At 39.1% G+C, this 15,241-nt stretch overlaps 5 non-coding genes across 5 annotated transcripts; all 5 read left to right on the top strand.

Annotated features, from left to right (window-relative positions):
• The first annotated feature begins 497 nt into the window (after positions 1-497).
• Positions 498-804, top strand: LOC147703455 (Nuclear RNase P). The gene has a single exon (XR_015298553.1).
• A 2,410-nt stretch (positions 805-3,214) lies between these two features.
• LOC147703454 (Nuclear RNase P) lies at positions 3,215-3,521 on the top strand. Its single transcript, XR_015298576.1, has one exon.
• Positions 3,522-5,940: 2,419 nt separating this feature from the next.
• Positions 5,941-6,247, top strand: LOC147703453 (Nuclear RNase P). Its single transcript, XR_015298612.1, has one exon.
• A 2,422-nt stretch (positions 6,248-8,669) lies between these two features.
• Positions 8,670-8,976, top strand: LOC147703452 (Nuclear RNase P). Its single transcript, XR_015298594.1, has one exon.
• A 2,422-nt stretch (positions 8,977-11,398) lies between these two features.
• LOC147703451 (Nuclear RNase P) lies at positions 11,399-11,705 on the top strand. Its single transcript, XR_015298588.1, has one exon.
• The last annotated feature ends 3,536 nt before the right edge of the window (positions 11,706-15,241 follow it).

Raw genomic sequence — 15,241 nt, 5'->3', positions numbered from 1 at the left:
TAGAGTAAACAGAAATCAGAGACATGACGGTAAGCATTTTCACAACTGCTAACAAATTTAAAGAAATAATGTAAGTACCTTTTTAATATACTATCAAATAGTAGACATACTTCAATTGAAGTTACTGTGATCTGGCTCTTCTTTTAATAAGTGCCAAAAATCTTCAAGAATTTATCTTAAGAGATATTTCCTGAAGCTAGACTACTAATCACTGCCTATCCATTAGCATTAAATGTGCACCACTCTTCAGATTTGCATGTAAATGAGGCTGAATGTGAATGATGCATTATGCAAATGAGCATTGATCCTTGTGTGAGATAGACTAAACTTTTCAATCAAAGTGTTGCTTTTTGTGCAATTTTGCATCATGTTTTTATGGCTGCAGTGACAGTAGTGCTGCAAACGAGATGAATCAAATTCCCGTCATGGTCACCCTATGAGTGTGATTAACTTGAAAACTAACATATATATACTGCATTGATGAGTTTGAGCATTAGAGCAGAGGAAGCTCAACATAGAGGTCACTGGCTGAGTGCATATGTTACTCCCTCACCTTAGGAAAGGTCTGAGACAAGAACTAGTCACCTTCCTAGCAGGGATCTCCTGAGCAAGGAGAACAAGCAACCAGAAACCTGTGACTGGCAGCTGCTGCAAAAGAGGTTGTGCTGGGGCACGTTTCTGATTCCCTGATCAGCTGATGCTGTACTCCTGGTATTGGAAGTGGCTTGTGGTTGGCTTGGCTGAGTGCTATGGTTGAGATGAGACAATGTCTCATTACCCAATTCAGACTACTCTTCATCTGCTCATATTTTTTCCTAAATTGAATATGCATCACACACTATACTGTAAGTGCTAAGAAAAAATGACTAACCGTGCTTTTCTTCAAAGTACTTCTTTGTTGTCATCAAACAGAAACACTGAATAGATCTCATATCATCATTATTTCAACAGGATGCTTTATTAGCATTTTCCAGGAGGTATTCTTCACCAAATATAGACCATTTCCCACTCACTTCATCAATGCACTGGACATCGATTGTGTATCCATCCTGTAATACACAGCATTACGTCAATTTCAAACACTGTCAATGCAGAGATGAATCAAAATACTACAGAGCATATGATTAGTGTGCCTGAAATGCACTGTGTATATCATAATAAAATCTTTCTTTCAACCTTTTTTTATAAGTTGCATCCAAAATAAAAGGAACTTTTTCAGAAAACTGAACATTTGGCAACAATTCAGACAATCGCCCTCTATTTTGTGACATGTTTGCTTACTGACCATGTGCAAAAACGCACTATAAACTGAATTTTGTAAGTTGAAAACATATATTTTTCCCTTTCTACAAAAAATGCTAAATTCTGTTTCAATTGTCTATTAGTATTTCAAACATATTTCCTGGCATTCACTTCTAAATTCTTGACATCAGGGACTATTCAGACAACAGTTTCTATCTCTATTAGGCATGAGACTTAAAATGTGTAGTATTTTTTCCTACTTTCAAGATGAGCTCCCCTTTATTTCTTTCATAAGATTTGGTATAGCCGGTCAGCCACTAACTTCTTTGAAAACTCAGAACTGTACTTAAGTACATATCCAGGCAATTATCAAAGTATCCTGGAGACCGAAAAGTCATGGACCAACAACCAGGTCTGAAGAAAGGTAAGCGGTGAGAGCATCAGTGGCACAATGCAACTGGATATAGAGGGTATCAGGTTCACAATCTATACAGTTTGGAATATGGAGCTAGGATGCAGCAATAACAGGCTTCAAATATCAAAGAGTTGGAAGGTGTTTCTGAGGCAAGTAGAAGTCCTAAGTGAGAAAGGATTTAGAATGTCTGTATTATCATGTTTTACAGCATTTGTAATGCAAATCTCAAAGGAATAGATATTGACCTCAGAGCAGTATCCAAATCCCAATGGCAGAAGAGACCAATGCAGAAAAATGGCAAACGTCCAGGTGGACAGTGACGAATAATAGTCCAAAAGAGAATTAAGAAGTTCTCAGTGAATTGCAGATAAAGGTGGAATTTTACAAGCAGGTCAAAAAATATAGGCAAGGAGGGACAGGAAAAGCTCTAACTAATGGAGATTTGGTGGCACTAGGAATGTTGAATATAAACATATGCAAAGTTGAATCTTTAGTTGCATTAATTGGAGCTGGAATGAAATAAAAACAAATGACAGCAAGTGGTGATTCTCCTGAGTCTAACGATGTGCGATTAATTGAGAATAGAATCTCTGAACCAGGGCAGCATTTCTACTGAGTCTTAATTTGTCGGGTGGAGATGGAAAGGCACCCTAATTAGAGAAGAAGAAGTAATGGGAAGCTAAATAGATCTTTGAATGAACCTATTTTTAAGGCGTCTAGGACAGAGCTGAAGTGTACTTTAATTGAAAGGTCATGCATGTGGAATTCTTCTGCCAGTTTACAGTGCTGTGGAGGGCAGTTAAATAGACATCTGCCTACTTGTCAACTTCTGAGTCTTCCGTGATTTAGCCTGAGCAGGAGACATTGCTGCACTGATGCCCCACTCCCGCTCTAGTCTACAAAAGCACTGTGGTCATGACTCCCTGAAGAATGCAAGGGCACGCAGTGCAGATCACAATGTACCAATGACATAACTTTACCCTGTAAAGAAACACCAAGATTTAGCCTGGCTGCCTTCCCCATGGTTTTCATCAATTCAAAATATAGCTGGTAATTTGCTTAGAGTAAACAGAAATCAGAGACATGAGGGTAAGCATTTTCACAACTGCTAACAAATTTAAAGAAATAATCTAAGTACCTTTTTAATATACTATCAAATAGTAGACATACTTCAATTGAAGTTACTGTGATCTGGCTCTTCTTTTAATAAGTGCCAAAAATCATCAAGAATTTATCTTAAGAGATATTTCCTGAAGCTAGACTACTAATCACTGCCTATCCATTAGCATTAAATGTGCACCACTCTTCAGATTTGCATGTAAATGAGACTGAATGTGAATGATACATTATGCAAATGAGCATTGATCCTTGTGTGAGATAGACTAAACTTTTCAATCAAAGTGTTGCTCTTTGTGCAATTTTGCATCATGTTTTTATGGCTGCAGTGACAGTAGTGCTGCAAACGAGATGAATCAAATTCCCGTCATGCTCACCCTATGAGTGTGAGTAACTTGAAAACTAACATATACATACTGCATTGACGAGTTTGAGCATTAGAGCAGAGGAAGCTCAACATAGAGGTCACTGGCTGAGTGCATATGTTACTCCCTCACCTTAGGAAAGGTCTGAGACAAGAACTAGTCATCTTCCTAGCAGGTATCTCCTGAGCAAGGAGAACAAGCAACCAGAAACCTGTGGCTGGCAGCTGCTGCAAAAGAGGTTGTGCTGGGGCACGTTTCTGATTCCCAGATCAGCTGATGCTGTACTCCTGGTATTGGAAGTGGCTTGTGGTTGGCTTGGCTGAGTGCTATGGTTGAGATGAGACAATGTCTCATTACCCAATTCAGACTACTCTTCATCTGCTCATATTTTTTCCTAAATTGAATATGCATCACACACTATACTGTAAGTGCTAAGAAAAAATGACTAACCGTGCGTTTCTTCAAAGTACTTCTTTGTTGTCATCAAACAGAAACACTGAATAGATCTCTTATCATCATTATTTCAACAGCATGCTTTATTAGCATTTTCCAGGACGTATTCTTCACCAAATATAGACCATTTTCCACTCACTTCATCAATGCACTGGACATCGATTGTGTATCCATCCTGTAATTCACAGCATATACGTCAATTTCAAACACTGTCAATGCAGAGATTAATCAAAATACTACAGAGCATATGTTTAGTGTGCCTGAAATGTACTGTGTATATCATGATCAAATCTTTCTTTCAACCTTTTTTTCTGAGTTGCATCCAAAATAAAAGGAACTTTTTCACAAAACTGAACATTTGGCAACAATTCAGACAATCGCCCTCCATTTTGTGACATGTTTGCTTACTGACCATGTGCAATAACGCACTATAAACTGAATTTTGTAAGTTGAAAACATCTATTTTTCCCTTTCTACAAAAAATGCTAAATTCTGTTTCAATTGTCTATTAGTATTTCAAACATATTTCCTGGCATTCACTTCTAAATTCTTGACATCAGGGACTATTCAGACAACAGTTTCCATCTCTATTAGGTATGAGACTTAAAATGTGTAGTATTTTTTCCAACTTTCAAGATGAGCTCCCCTTTATTTCTTTCATAAGATTTGGTATAGCCGGTCAGCCACTAACTTCTTTGAAAACTCAGAACTGTACTTAAGTACATATCCAGGCAATTATCAAAGTATCCTGGAGACCGAAAAGTCATGGACCAACAACCAGGTCTGAAGAAAGGTAAGCGGTGAGAGCATCAGTGGCACAATGCAACTGGATATAGAGGGTATCAGGTTCACAATCTATACAGTTTGGAATATGGAGCTAGGATGCAGCAATAACAGGCTTCAAATATCAAAGAGTTGGAAGGTGTTTCTGAGGCAAGTAGAAGTCCTAAGTGAGAAAGAATTTAGAATGTCTGTATTATCATGTTTTACAGCATTTGTAATGCAAATCTCAAAGGAATAGATATTCACCTCAGAGCAGTATCCAAAGCCCAATGGCAGAAGAGACCAATGCAGAAAAATGGCAAACGTCCAGGTGGACAGTGACGAATAATAGTCCAAAAGAGAATTAAGAAGTTCTCCGAGAATTGCAGATAAAGGTGGAATTTTACAAGCAGGTCAAAAAATATAGGCAAGGAGGGACAAGAAAATCTCTAACTAATGGAGATTTGGTGGCACTAGGAATGTTGAATATAAACATATGCAAAGTTGAATCTTTAGTTGCATTAATTGGAACTGGAATGAAATAAAAACAAATGATAGCAAGTGGTGATTCTCCTGAGTCTAACGATGTGCGATTAATTGAGAATAGAATCTCTGAACCAGGGCAGCATTTCTACTGACTCTTAATTTGTCAGGTGGAGATGGAAAGGCTCCCTAATTAGAGAAGAAGAAGTAATAGGAAGCTAAATAGATCTTTGAATGAACCTATTTTTAAGGCGTCTAGGACAGAGCTGAAGTGTACTTTAATTGAAAGGTCAATGCTCATGCATGTGGAATTCTTCTGCCAGTTTACAGTGCTGTGGAGGGCAGTTAAATAGACATCTGCCTACTTGTCAACGTCTGAATCTTCCGTGATTTAGCCTGAGCAGGAGACATTGCTGCACTGATGCCCCACTCCCGCTCTAGTCTACAAAAGCACTGCGGTCATGACCCCCTGAAGAATGCAAGGGCACGCAGTGCAGATCACAATGTACCAATGACATAACTTTACCCTGTAAAGAAACACCAAGATTTAGCCTGGCTAACTTCCCCATGGTTTTCATCAATTCAAAAATATAGCTGGTAATTTGCTTAGAGTAAACGGAAATCAGAGACATGATGGTAAGCATTTTCACAACTGCTAACAAATTTGAAGAAATAATCTAAGTACCTTTTTAATATACTATCAAATAGTAGACATACTTCAATTGAAGTTACTGTGATCTGGCTCTTCTTTTAATAAGTGCCAAAAATCATCAAGAATTTATCTTAAGAGATATTTCCTGAAGCTAGACTACTAATCACTGCCTATCCTTTAGCATTAAATGTGCACCACTCTTCAGATTTGCATGTAAATGAGGCTGAATGTGAATAATGCATTATGCAAATGAGCATTGATCCTTGTGTGAGATAGACTAAACTTTTCAATCAAAGTGTTGCTTTTTGTGCAATTTTGCATCATGTTTTTATGGCTGCAGTGACAGTAGTGCTGCAAATGAGATGAATCAAATTCCCGTCATGCTCACCCTATGAGTGTGAGTAACTTGAAAACTAACATATATATACTGCATTGATGAGTTTGAGCATTAGAGCAGAGGAAGCTGAACATAGAGGTCACTTGCTGAGTGCATATGTTACTCCCTCACCTTAGGAAAAGTCTGAGACAAAAACTAGTCATCTTCCTAGCAGGTATCTCCTGAGCATAGAGAACAAGCAACCAGAAACCTGTGGCTGGCAGCTGCTGCAAAAGAGGTTGTGCTGGGGCACGTTTCTGATTCCCAGATCAGCTGATGCTGTACTCCTGGTATTGGAAGTGGCTTGTGGTTGGCTTGGCTGAGTGCTATGGTTGAGATGAGACAATGTTTCATTACCCAATTCAGACTACTCTTCATCTGCTCATATTTTTTCCTAAATTGAATATGCATTACACACTATACTGTAAGTGCTAAGAAAAAATGACTAACCGTGCTTTTCTTCAAAGTACTTCTTTGTTGTCATCAAACAGAAACACTGAATAGATCTCATATCATCATTATTTCAACAGCATGCTTTATTAGCATTTTCCAGGAGGTATTCTTCACCAAATATAGACCATTTTCCACTCACTTCATCAATGCACTGGACATCGATTGTGTATCCATCCTGTAATACACAGCATATACGTCAATTTCAAACACTGTCAATGCAGAGATGAATCAAAATACTACAGAGCATATGTTTAGTGTGCCTGAAATGTACTGTGTATATCATAAGAAAATTTTTCTTTCAACCTTTTTTTCTGAGTTGCATCCAAAATAAAAGGAACTTTTTCAGAAAACTGAACATTTGGCAACAATTCAGACAATCGCCCTCTATTTTGTGACATGTTTGCTTACTGAACATGTGCAATAACGCACTATAAACTGAATTTTGTAAGTTGAAAACATCTATTTTTTCCTTTCTACAAAAAATGCTAAATTCTGTTTCAATTGTCTTTTAGTATTTCAAACATATTTCCTGGCATTCACTTCTAAATTCTTGACATCAGGGACTATTCCGACAACAGTTTCCATCTCTATTAGGCATGAGACTTAAAATGTGTAGTATTTTTTCCAACTTTCAAGATGTGCTCCCCTTTATTTCTTTCATAAGATTTGGTATAGCCGGTCAGCCACTAACTTCTTTGAAAACTCAGAACTGTACTTAAGTACATATCCAGGCAATTATCAAAGTATCCTGGAGACCGAAAAGTCATGGACCAACAACCAGGTCTGAAGAAAGGTAAGCGGTGAGAGCATCAGTGGCACAATGCAACTGGATATAGAGGGTATCAGGTTCACAATCTATACAGTTTGGAATATGGAGCTAGGATGCAGCAATAACAGGCTTCAAATATCAAAGAGTTGGAAGGTGTTTCTGAGGCAAGTAGAAGTCCTAAGTGAGAAAGGATTTAGAATGTCTGTATTATCATGTTTTACAGCATTTGTAATGCAAATCTCAAAGGAATAGATATTCACCTCAGAGCAGTATCCAACGCCCAATGGCAGAAGAGACCAATGCAGAAAAATGGCAAACGTCCAGGTGGACTGTGACGAATAATAGTCCAAAAGAGAATTAAGAAGTTCTCCAAGAATTGCAGATAAAGGTGGGATTTTACAAGAAGGTCAAAAAAAATATAGGCAAGGAGGGACAGGAAAATCTCTAACTAATGGAGATTTGGTGGCACTAGGAATGTTGAATATAAACATATGCAAAGTTGAATCTTTAGTTGCATTAATTGGAGCTGGAATGAAATAAAAACAAATGACAGCAAGTGGTGATTCTCCTGAGTCTAACGATGTGCGATTAATTGAGAATAGAATCTCTGAACCAGGGCAGCATTTCTACTGAGTCTTAATTTGTCGGGTGGAGATGGAAATGCACCGTAATTAGAGAAGAAGAAGTAATGGGAAGCTAAATAGATCTTTCAATGAACCTATGTTTTAAGGCGTCTAGGACAGAGCTGAAGTGTACTTTAATTGAAAGGTCAATGCTCATGCATGTGGAATTCTTCTGCCAGTTTACAGTGCTGTGGAGGGCAGTTAAATAGACATCTGCCTACTTGTCAACTTCTGAGTCTTCTGTGATTTAGCCTGAGCAGGAGACATTGCTGCACTGATGCCCCACTCCCGCTCTAGTCTACAAAAGCACTGCGGTCATGACCCCCTGAAGAATGCAAGGGAACGCAGTGCAGATCACAATGTACCAATGACATAACTTTACCCTGTAAAGAAGCACCAAGATTTAGCCTGGCTGCCTTCCCCATGGTTTTCATCAATTCAAAAATAAAGCTGGTAATTTGCTTAGAGTAAACAGAAATCAGAGACATGACGGTAAGCATTTTCACAACTGCTAACAAATTTAAAGAAATAATTTAAGTACCTTTTTAAAATACTATCACATAGTAGTCATACTTCAATTGAAGTTACTGTGATCTGGCTCTTCTTTTAATAAGTGCCAAAAATCATCAAGAATTTATCTTAGGAGATATTTACTGAAGCTAGACTACTAATCACTGCCTATCCATTAGCATTAAATGTGCACCACTCTTCAGATTTGCATGTAAATGAGGCTGAATGTGAATGATGCATTAGGCAAATGAGCATTGATCCTTGTGTGAGATAGACTAAACTTTTCAATCAAAGTGTTGCTTTTTGTGCAATTTTACATCATGTTTTTAAGGCTGCAGTGACTGTAGTGCTGCAAACGAGATGAATCAAATTCCCGTCATGCTCACCCTATGAGTGTGAGTAACTTGAAAACTAACATATATATACTGCATTGATGAGTTTGAGCATTAGAGCAGAGGAAGCTCAACATAGAGGTCACTTGCTGAGAGCATATGTTACTCCCTCACCTTAGGAAAGGTCTGAGACAAGAACTAGTCATCTTCCTAGCAGGTATCTCCTGAGCAAGGAGAACAAGCAACCAGAAACCTGTGGCTGGCAGCTGCTGCAAAAGAGGTTGTGCTGGGGCACGTTTCTGATTCCCAGATCAGCTGATGCTGTACTCCTGGTATTGGAAGTGGCTTGTGGTTGGCTTGGCTGAGTGCTATGGTTGAGATGAGACAATGTTTCATTACCCAATTCAGACTACTCTTCATCTGCTCATATTTTTTCCTAAATTGAATATGCATTACACACTATACTGTAAGTGCTAAGAAAAAATGACTAACCGTGCTTTTCTTCAAAGTACTTCTTTGTTGTCATCAAACAGAAACACTGAATAGATCTCATATCATCATTATTTCAACAGCATGCTTTATTAGCATTTTCCAGGAGGTATTCTTCACCAAATATAGACCATTTTCCACTCACTTCATCAATGCACTGGACATTGATTGTGTATCCATCCTGTAATACACAGCATATACGTCAATTTCAAACACTGTCAATGCAGAGATGAATCAAAATACTACAGAGCATATGTTTAGTGTGCCTGAAATGTACTGTGTATATCATAAGAAAATTTTTCTTTCAACCTTTTTTTCTGAGTTGCATCCAAAATAAAAGGAACTTTTTCAGAAAACTGAACATTTGGCAACAATTCAGACAATCGCCCTCTATTTTGTGACATGTTTGCTTACTGAACATGTGCAATAACGCACTATAAACTGAATTTTGTAAGTTGAAAACATCTATTTTTTCCTTTCTACAAAAAATGCTAAATTCTGTTTCAATTGTCTTTTAGTATTTCAAACATATTTCCTGGCATTCACTTCTAAATTCTTGACATCAGGGACTATTCCGACAACAGTTTCCATCTCTATTAGGCATGAGACTTAAAATGTGTAGTATTTTTTCCAACTTTCAAGATGTGCTCCCCTTTATTTCTTTCATAAGATTTGGTATAGCCGGTCAGCCACTAACTTCTTTGAAAACTCAGAACTGTACTTAAGTACATATCCAGGCAATTATCAAAGTATCCTGGAGACCGAAAAGTCATGGACCAACAACCAGGTCTGAAGAAAGGTAAGCGGTGAGAGCATCAGTGGCACAATGCAACTGGATATAGAGGGTATCAGGTTCACAATCTATACAGTTTGGAATATGGAGCTAGGATGCAGCAATAACAGGCTTCAAATATCAAAGAGTTGGAAGGTGTTTCTGAGGCAAGTAGAAGTCCTAAGTGAGAAAGGATTTAGAATGTCTGTATTATCATGTTTTACAGCATTTGTAATGCAAATCTCAAAGGAATAGATATTCACCTCAGAGCAGTATCCAACGCCCAATGGCAGAAGAGACCAATGCAGAAAAATGGCAAACGTCCAGGTGGACTGTGACGAATAATAGTCCAAAAGAGAATTAAGAAGTTCTCCAAGAATTGCAGATAAAGGTGGGATTTTACAAGCAGGTCAAAAAAAATATAGGCAAGGAGGGACAGGAAAATCTCTAACTAATGGAGATTTGGTGGCACTAGGAATGTTGAATATAAACATATGCAAAGTTGAATCTTTAGTTGCATTAATTGGAGCTGGAATGAAATAAAAACAAATGACAGCAAGTGGTGATTCTCCTGAGTCTAACGATGTGCGATTAATTGAGAATAGAATCTCTGAACCAGGGCAGCATTTCTACTGAGTCTTAATTTGTCGGGTGGAGATGGAAATGCACCGTAATTAGAGAAGAAGAAGTAATGGGAAGCTAAATAGATCTTTCAATGAACCTATGTTTTAAGGCGTCTAGGACAGAGCTGAAGTGTACTTTAATTGAAAGGTCAATGCTCATGCATGTGGAATTCTTCTGCCAGTTTACAGTGCTGTGGAGGGCAGTTAAATAGACATCTGCCTACTTGTCAACTTCTGAGTCTTCTGTGATTTAGCCTGAGCAGGAGACATTGCTGCACTGATGCCCCACTCCCGCTCTAGTCTACAAAAGCACTGCGGTCATGACCCCCTGAAGAATGCAAGGGAACGCAGTGCAGATCACAATGTACCAATGACATAACTTTACCCTGTAAAGAAGCACCAAGATTTAGCCTGGCTGCCTTCCCCATGGTTTTCATCAATTCAAAAATAAAGCTGGTAATTTGCTTAGAGTAAACAGAAATCAGAGACATGACGGTAAGCATTTTCACAACTGCTAACAAATTTAAAGAAATAATTTAAGTACCTTTTTAAAATACTATCACATAGTAGTCATACTTCAATTGAAGTTACTGTGATCTGGCTCTTCTTTTAATAAGTGCCAAAAATCATCAAGAATTTATCTTAGGAGATATTTACTGAAGCTAGACTACTAATCACTGCCTATCCATTAGCATTAAATGTGCACCACTCTTCAGATTTGCATGTAAATGAGGCTGAATGTGAATGATGCATTAGGCAAATGAGCATTGATCCTTGTGTGAGATAGACTAAACTTTTCAATCAAAGTGTTGCTTTTTGTGCAATTTTACATCATGTTTTTAAGGCTGCAGTGACTGTAGTGCTGCAAACGAGATGAATCAAATTCCCGTCATGCTCACCCTATGAGTGTGAGTAACTTGAAAACTAACATATATATACTGCATTGATGAGTTTGAGCATTAGAGCAGAGGAAGCTCAACATAGAGGTCACTTGCTGAGAGCATATGTTACTCCCTCACCTTAGGAAAGGTCTGAGACAAGAACTAGTCATCTTCCTAGCAGGTATCTCCTGAGCAAGGAGAACAAGCAACCAGAAACCTGTGGCTGGCAGCTGCTGCAAAAGAGGTTGTGCTGGGGCACATTTCTGATTCCCAGATCAGCTGATGCTGTACTCCTGGTATTGGAAGTGGCTTGTGGTTGGCTTGGCTGAGTGCTATGGTTGAGATGAGACAATGTCTCATTACCCAATTCAGACTACTCTTCATCTGCTCATATTTTTTCCTAACTTGAATATACATCACACACTATACTGTAAGTGCTAAGAAAAAATGACTAACCGTGCTTTTCTTCAAAGTACTTCTTTGTTGTCATCAAACAGAAACACTGAATAGATCTCATATCATCATTATTTCAACAGCATGCTTTATTAGCATTTTCCAGGAGGTATTCTTCACCAAATATAGACCATTTTCCACTCACTTCATCAATGCACTGGACATCGATTGTGTATCCATCCTGTAATACACAGCATATACGTCAATTTCAAACACTGTCAATGCAGAGATGAATCAAAATACTACAGAGCATATGTTTAGTGTGCCTGAAATGTACTGTGTATATCATAATAAAATCTTTCTTTCAACCTTTTTTTCTGAGTTGCATCCAAAATAAAAGGAACTTTTTCAGAAAACTGAACATTTGGCAACAATTCAGACAATCGCCCTCCATTTTGTGACATGTTTGCTTACTGACCATGTGCAATAACGCACTATAAACTGAATTTTGTAAGTTGAAAACATCTATTTTTCCCTTTCTACAAAAAATGCTAAATTCTGTTTCAATTGTCTATTCGTATTTCAAACATATTTCCTGGCATTCACTTCTAAATTCTTGACATCAGGGACTATTCAGACAACAGTTTCCATCTCTATTAGGCATGAGACTTAAAATGTGTAGTATTTTTTCCAACTTTCAAGATGAGCTCCCCTTTATTCCTTTCATAAGATTTGGTATAGCCGGTCAGCCACTAACTTCTTTGAAAACTCAGAACTGTACTTAAGTACATATCCAGGCAAATATCAAAGTATCCTGGAGACCGAAAAGTCATGGACCAACAACCAGGTCTGAAGAAAGGTAAGCGGTGAGAGCATCAGTGGCACAATGCAACTGGATATAGAGGGTATCAGGTTCACAATCTATACAGTTTGGAATATGGAGCTAGGATGCAGCAATAACAGGCTTCAAATATCAAATAGTTGGAAGGTTTTTCTGAGGCAAGTAGAAGTCCTAAGTGAGAAAGGATTTAGAATGTCTGTATTATCATGTTTTACAGCATTTGTAATGCAAATCTCAAAGGAATAGATATTCACCTCAGAGCAGTATCCAAAGCCCAATGGCAGAAGAGACCAATGCAGAAAAATGGCAAACGTCCAGGTGGACAGTGACGAATAATAGTCCAAAAGAGAATTAAGAAGTTCTCAGTGAATTGCAGATAAAGGTGGAATTTTACAAGCAGGTCAAAAAAATATAGGCAAGGAGGGACAGGAAAAGCTCTAACTAATGGAGATTTGGTGGCACTAAGAATGTTGAATATAAACATATGCAAAGTTGAATTTTTAGTTGCATTAATTGGAGCTGGAATGAAATAAAAACAAATGACAGCAAGTGGTGATTCTCCTGAGTCTAACAATGTGCGATTAATTGAGAATAGAATCTCTGAACCAGGGCAGCATTTCTACTGAGTCTTAATTTGTCGGGTGGAGATGGAAAGGCACCCTAATTAGAGAAGAAGAAGTAATGGGAAGCTAAATAGATCTTTGAATGAACCTATTTTTAAGGCGTCTAGGACAGAGCTGAAGTGTACTTTAATTGAAAGGTCAATGCTCATGCATGTGGAATTCTTCTGCCAGTTTACAGTGCTGTGGAGGGCAGTTAAATAGACATCTGCCTACTTGTCAACTTCTGAGTCTTCCGTGATTTAGCCTGAGCAGGAGACATTGCTGCACTGATGCCTCACTCCCGCTCTAGTCTACAAAAGCACTGCGGTCATGACCCCCTGAAGAATGCAAGGGCACGCAGTGCAGATCACAATGTACCAATGACATAACTTTACCCTGTAAAGAAACACCAAGATTGGTGGCTTGAGCGCCGCACAAGATGGCGGCTTGACGTCGGAGCTCCGCTGACCGAGCACCGGCGCCAGCAGTTTTCTCCACTTTTACCGGACTATTACGGACACTAAACACAGATTTTGATGTCGGAACATGAGGTGAGCAGGAGGATCTGTGCCTTTTTCCTCAACTCCAGCGACATGCGCTCCTTTTCACAGTGACGCAGTCCGCTATTCCAGCGGCCGCCATTTTCTTTCTGCCGCGATTTTTCCACGAGCGGTAATTGCCGCTTTTATGCCTCATTCTCTTCTCTACAAGACTTTTTATTGTCTGCCTCCTCCCTCAATAGCCTAAACACATTGCAGAATGCCTCTCCAGCTGCAGTTTTCCTCTTTTATATTTTGACGTGCAAGCGCCGTTTACCATAACTCTGTGTCAGCACTTCACGCTTCGTCTTCCTGATTGGCGCCTCTTTCGACCGCAGTTTAACATGCGCTACACTTGCAAGTCTACCTCAGGGTTTCTCTTTGCGCAATGCCGCTACAGTAATTTGCCTCACGAACATTGATTCCATTATCATATTGACTTGCTGGATGTATTGCGTGTCCTCATCATTGCTGTCCTTGTCCTTGCGCTTGTATACACTGTTTATTGACTTACTGCGATGTTCTATTTGCGCACAACATTTATGGAAGTTCTCCTGAGGAGGAGCAGTGTGTAGTAAAGCTACCAATTTGCATAATTCGACATATTCTCAGCATTGTTGGGCGCATTTCCTGTACGCATTAAATAGTGCCGCGCCACAGTGCTTATCCCTCGCATACTATTTATACAATCTTTCACCTGTGGTCTGTGGTGGCACTAACATTTTCCCTCCTGTCTTTCATGGGGAAACTGCGTACCCTCAAGCTTACTGCTTCTACGACCAAATCACGTCATTCCTCAGATTCTGACTCCACGACTCAGAACATGGATGACCCTGTTTCCCATAAGCCGGACTTAACCCCTTGGGGAAATTCCTAAAGCTATTTCCTCAAGTAAACTTTTACAACCTGCTTCAACAAAACGACTAAAAAAGGATCCTCCCTCCCCAGGCTCTACGTCACATTCGACATCTATGGATCTCATTCTTGAGGAAATTCGTGCTCTCAAACCCTTCATGGCTGAGACTACTAAGACTTTGCAGTTTCTTCACGACAAATGGTCCACTCTTGAATCGCGGGTTCTTCTGGTGGAACAAACCACGGAGTCTCTTCAGACCTCATGTTCTAGGATTTCGCTGCTGGAGAAGGATGTCTCTCTCCTGAGAAGGCAGACAGAGGAGTTGGAAAATTGTAATCGTAGAAATAACCTACGCCTTTATGGACTTCCTGAACTTACAGAGGGATCCAATCCAACTGCTTTTTTCCAAACCTTTCTACCGAAAATTTTGGATCTTCCTCCTTCCTCTTCACTTAACATTCAACGTGCACATAGACTTGGTCCTAAAGTTACCACCAAACCCCGCGGAGTCATCATGCTGTTCTTACAATATACTGACCTCCTTCAAGTACTTTCAGCAGCAAAGGCCAAAAAACAAGTCATATGGGAAGGTCACCGATTATATCTATCTCAGGATGTAGCTAAAGTGACAGCTGATCGTCGGAAACAATTCCTTGATTTGAGACCACGACTGCGAGCTCTTAATGCCAGGTTT

Source organism: Lissotriton vulgaris, chromosome 7 (genome assembly GCF_964263255.1).
Source record: "Lissotriton vulgaris chromosome 7, aLisVul1.2, whole genome shotgun sequence".
Taxonomy (NCBI): Eukaryota; Metazoa; Chordata; class Amphibia; order Caudata; family Salamandridae; genus Lissotriton; species Lissotriton vulgaris.
The sequence above is the reverse complement of the archived record's forward strand: the minus strand, read 5'-3'. Positions and strand labels throughout refer to the sequence as shown.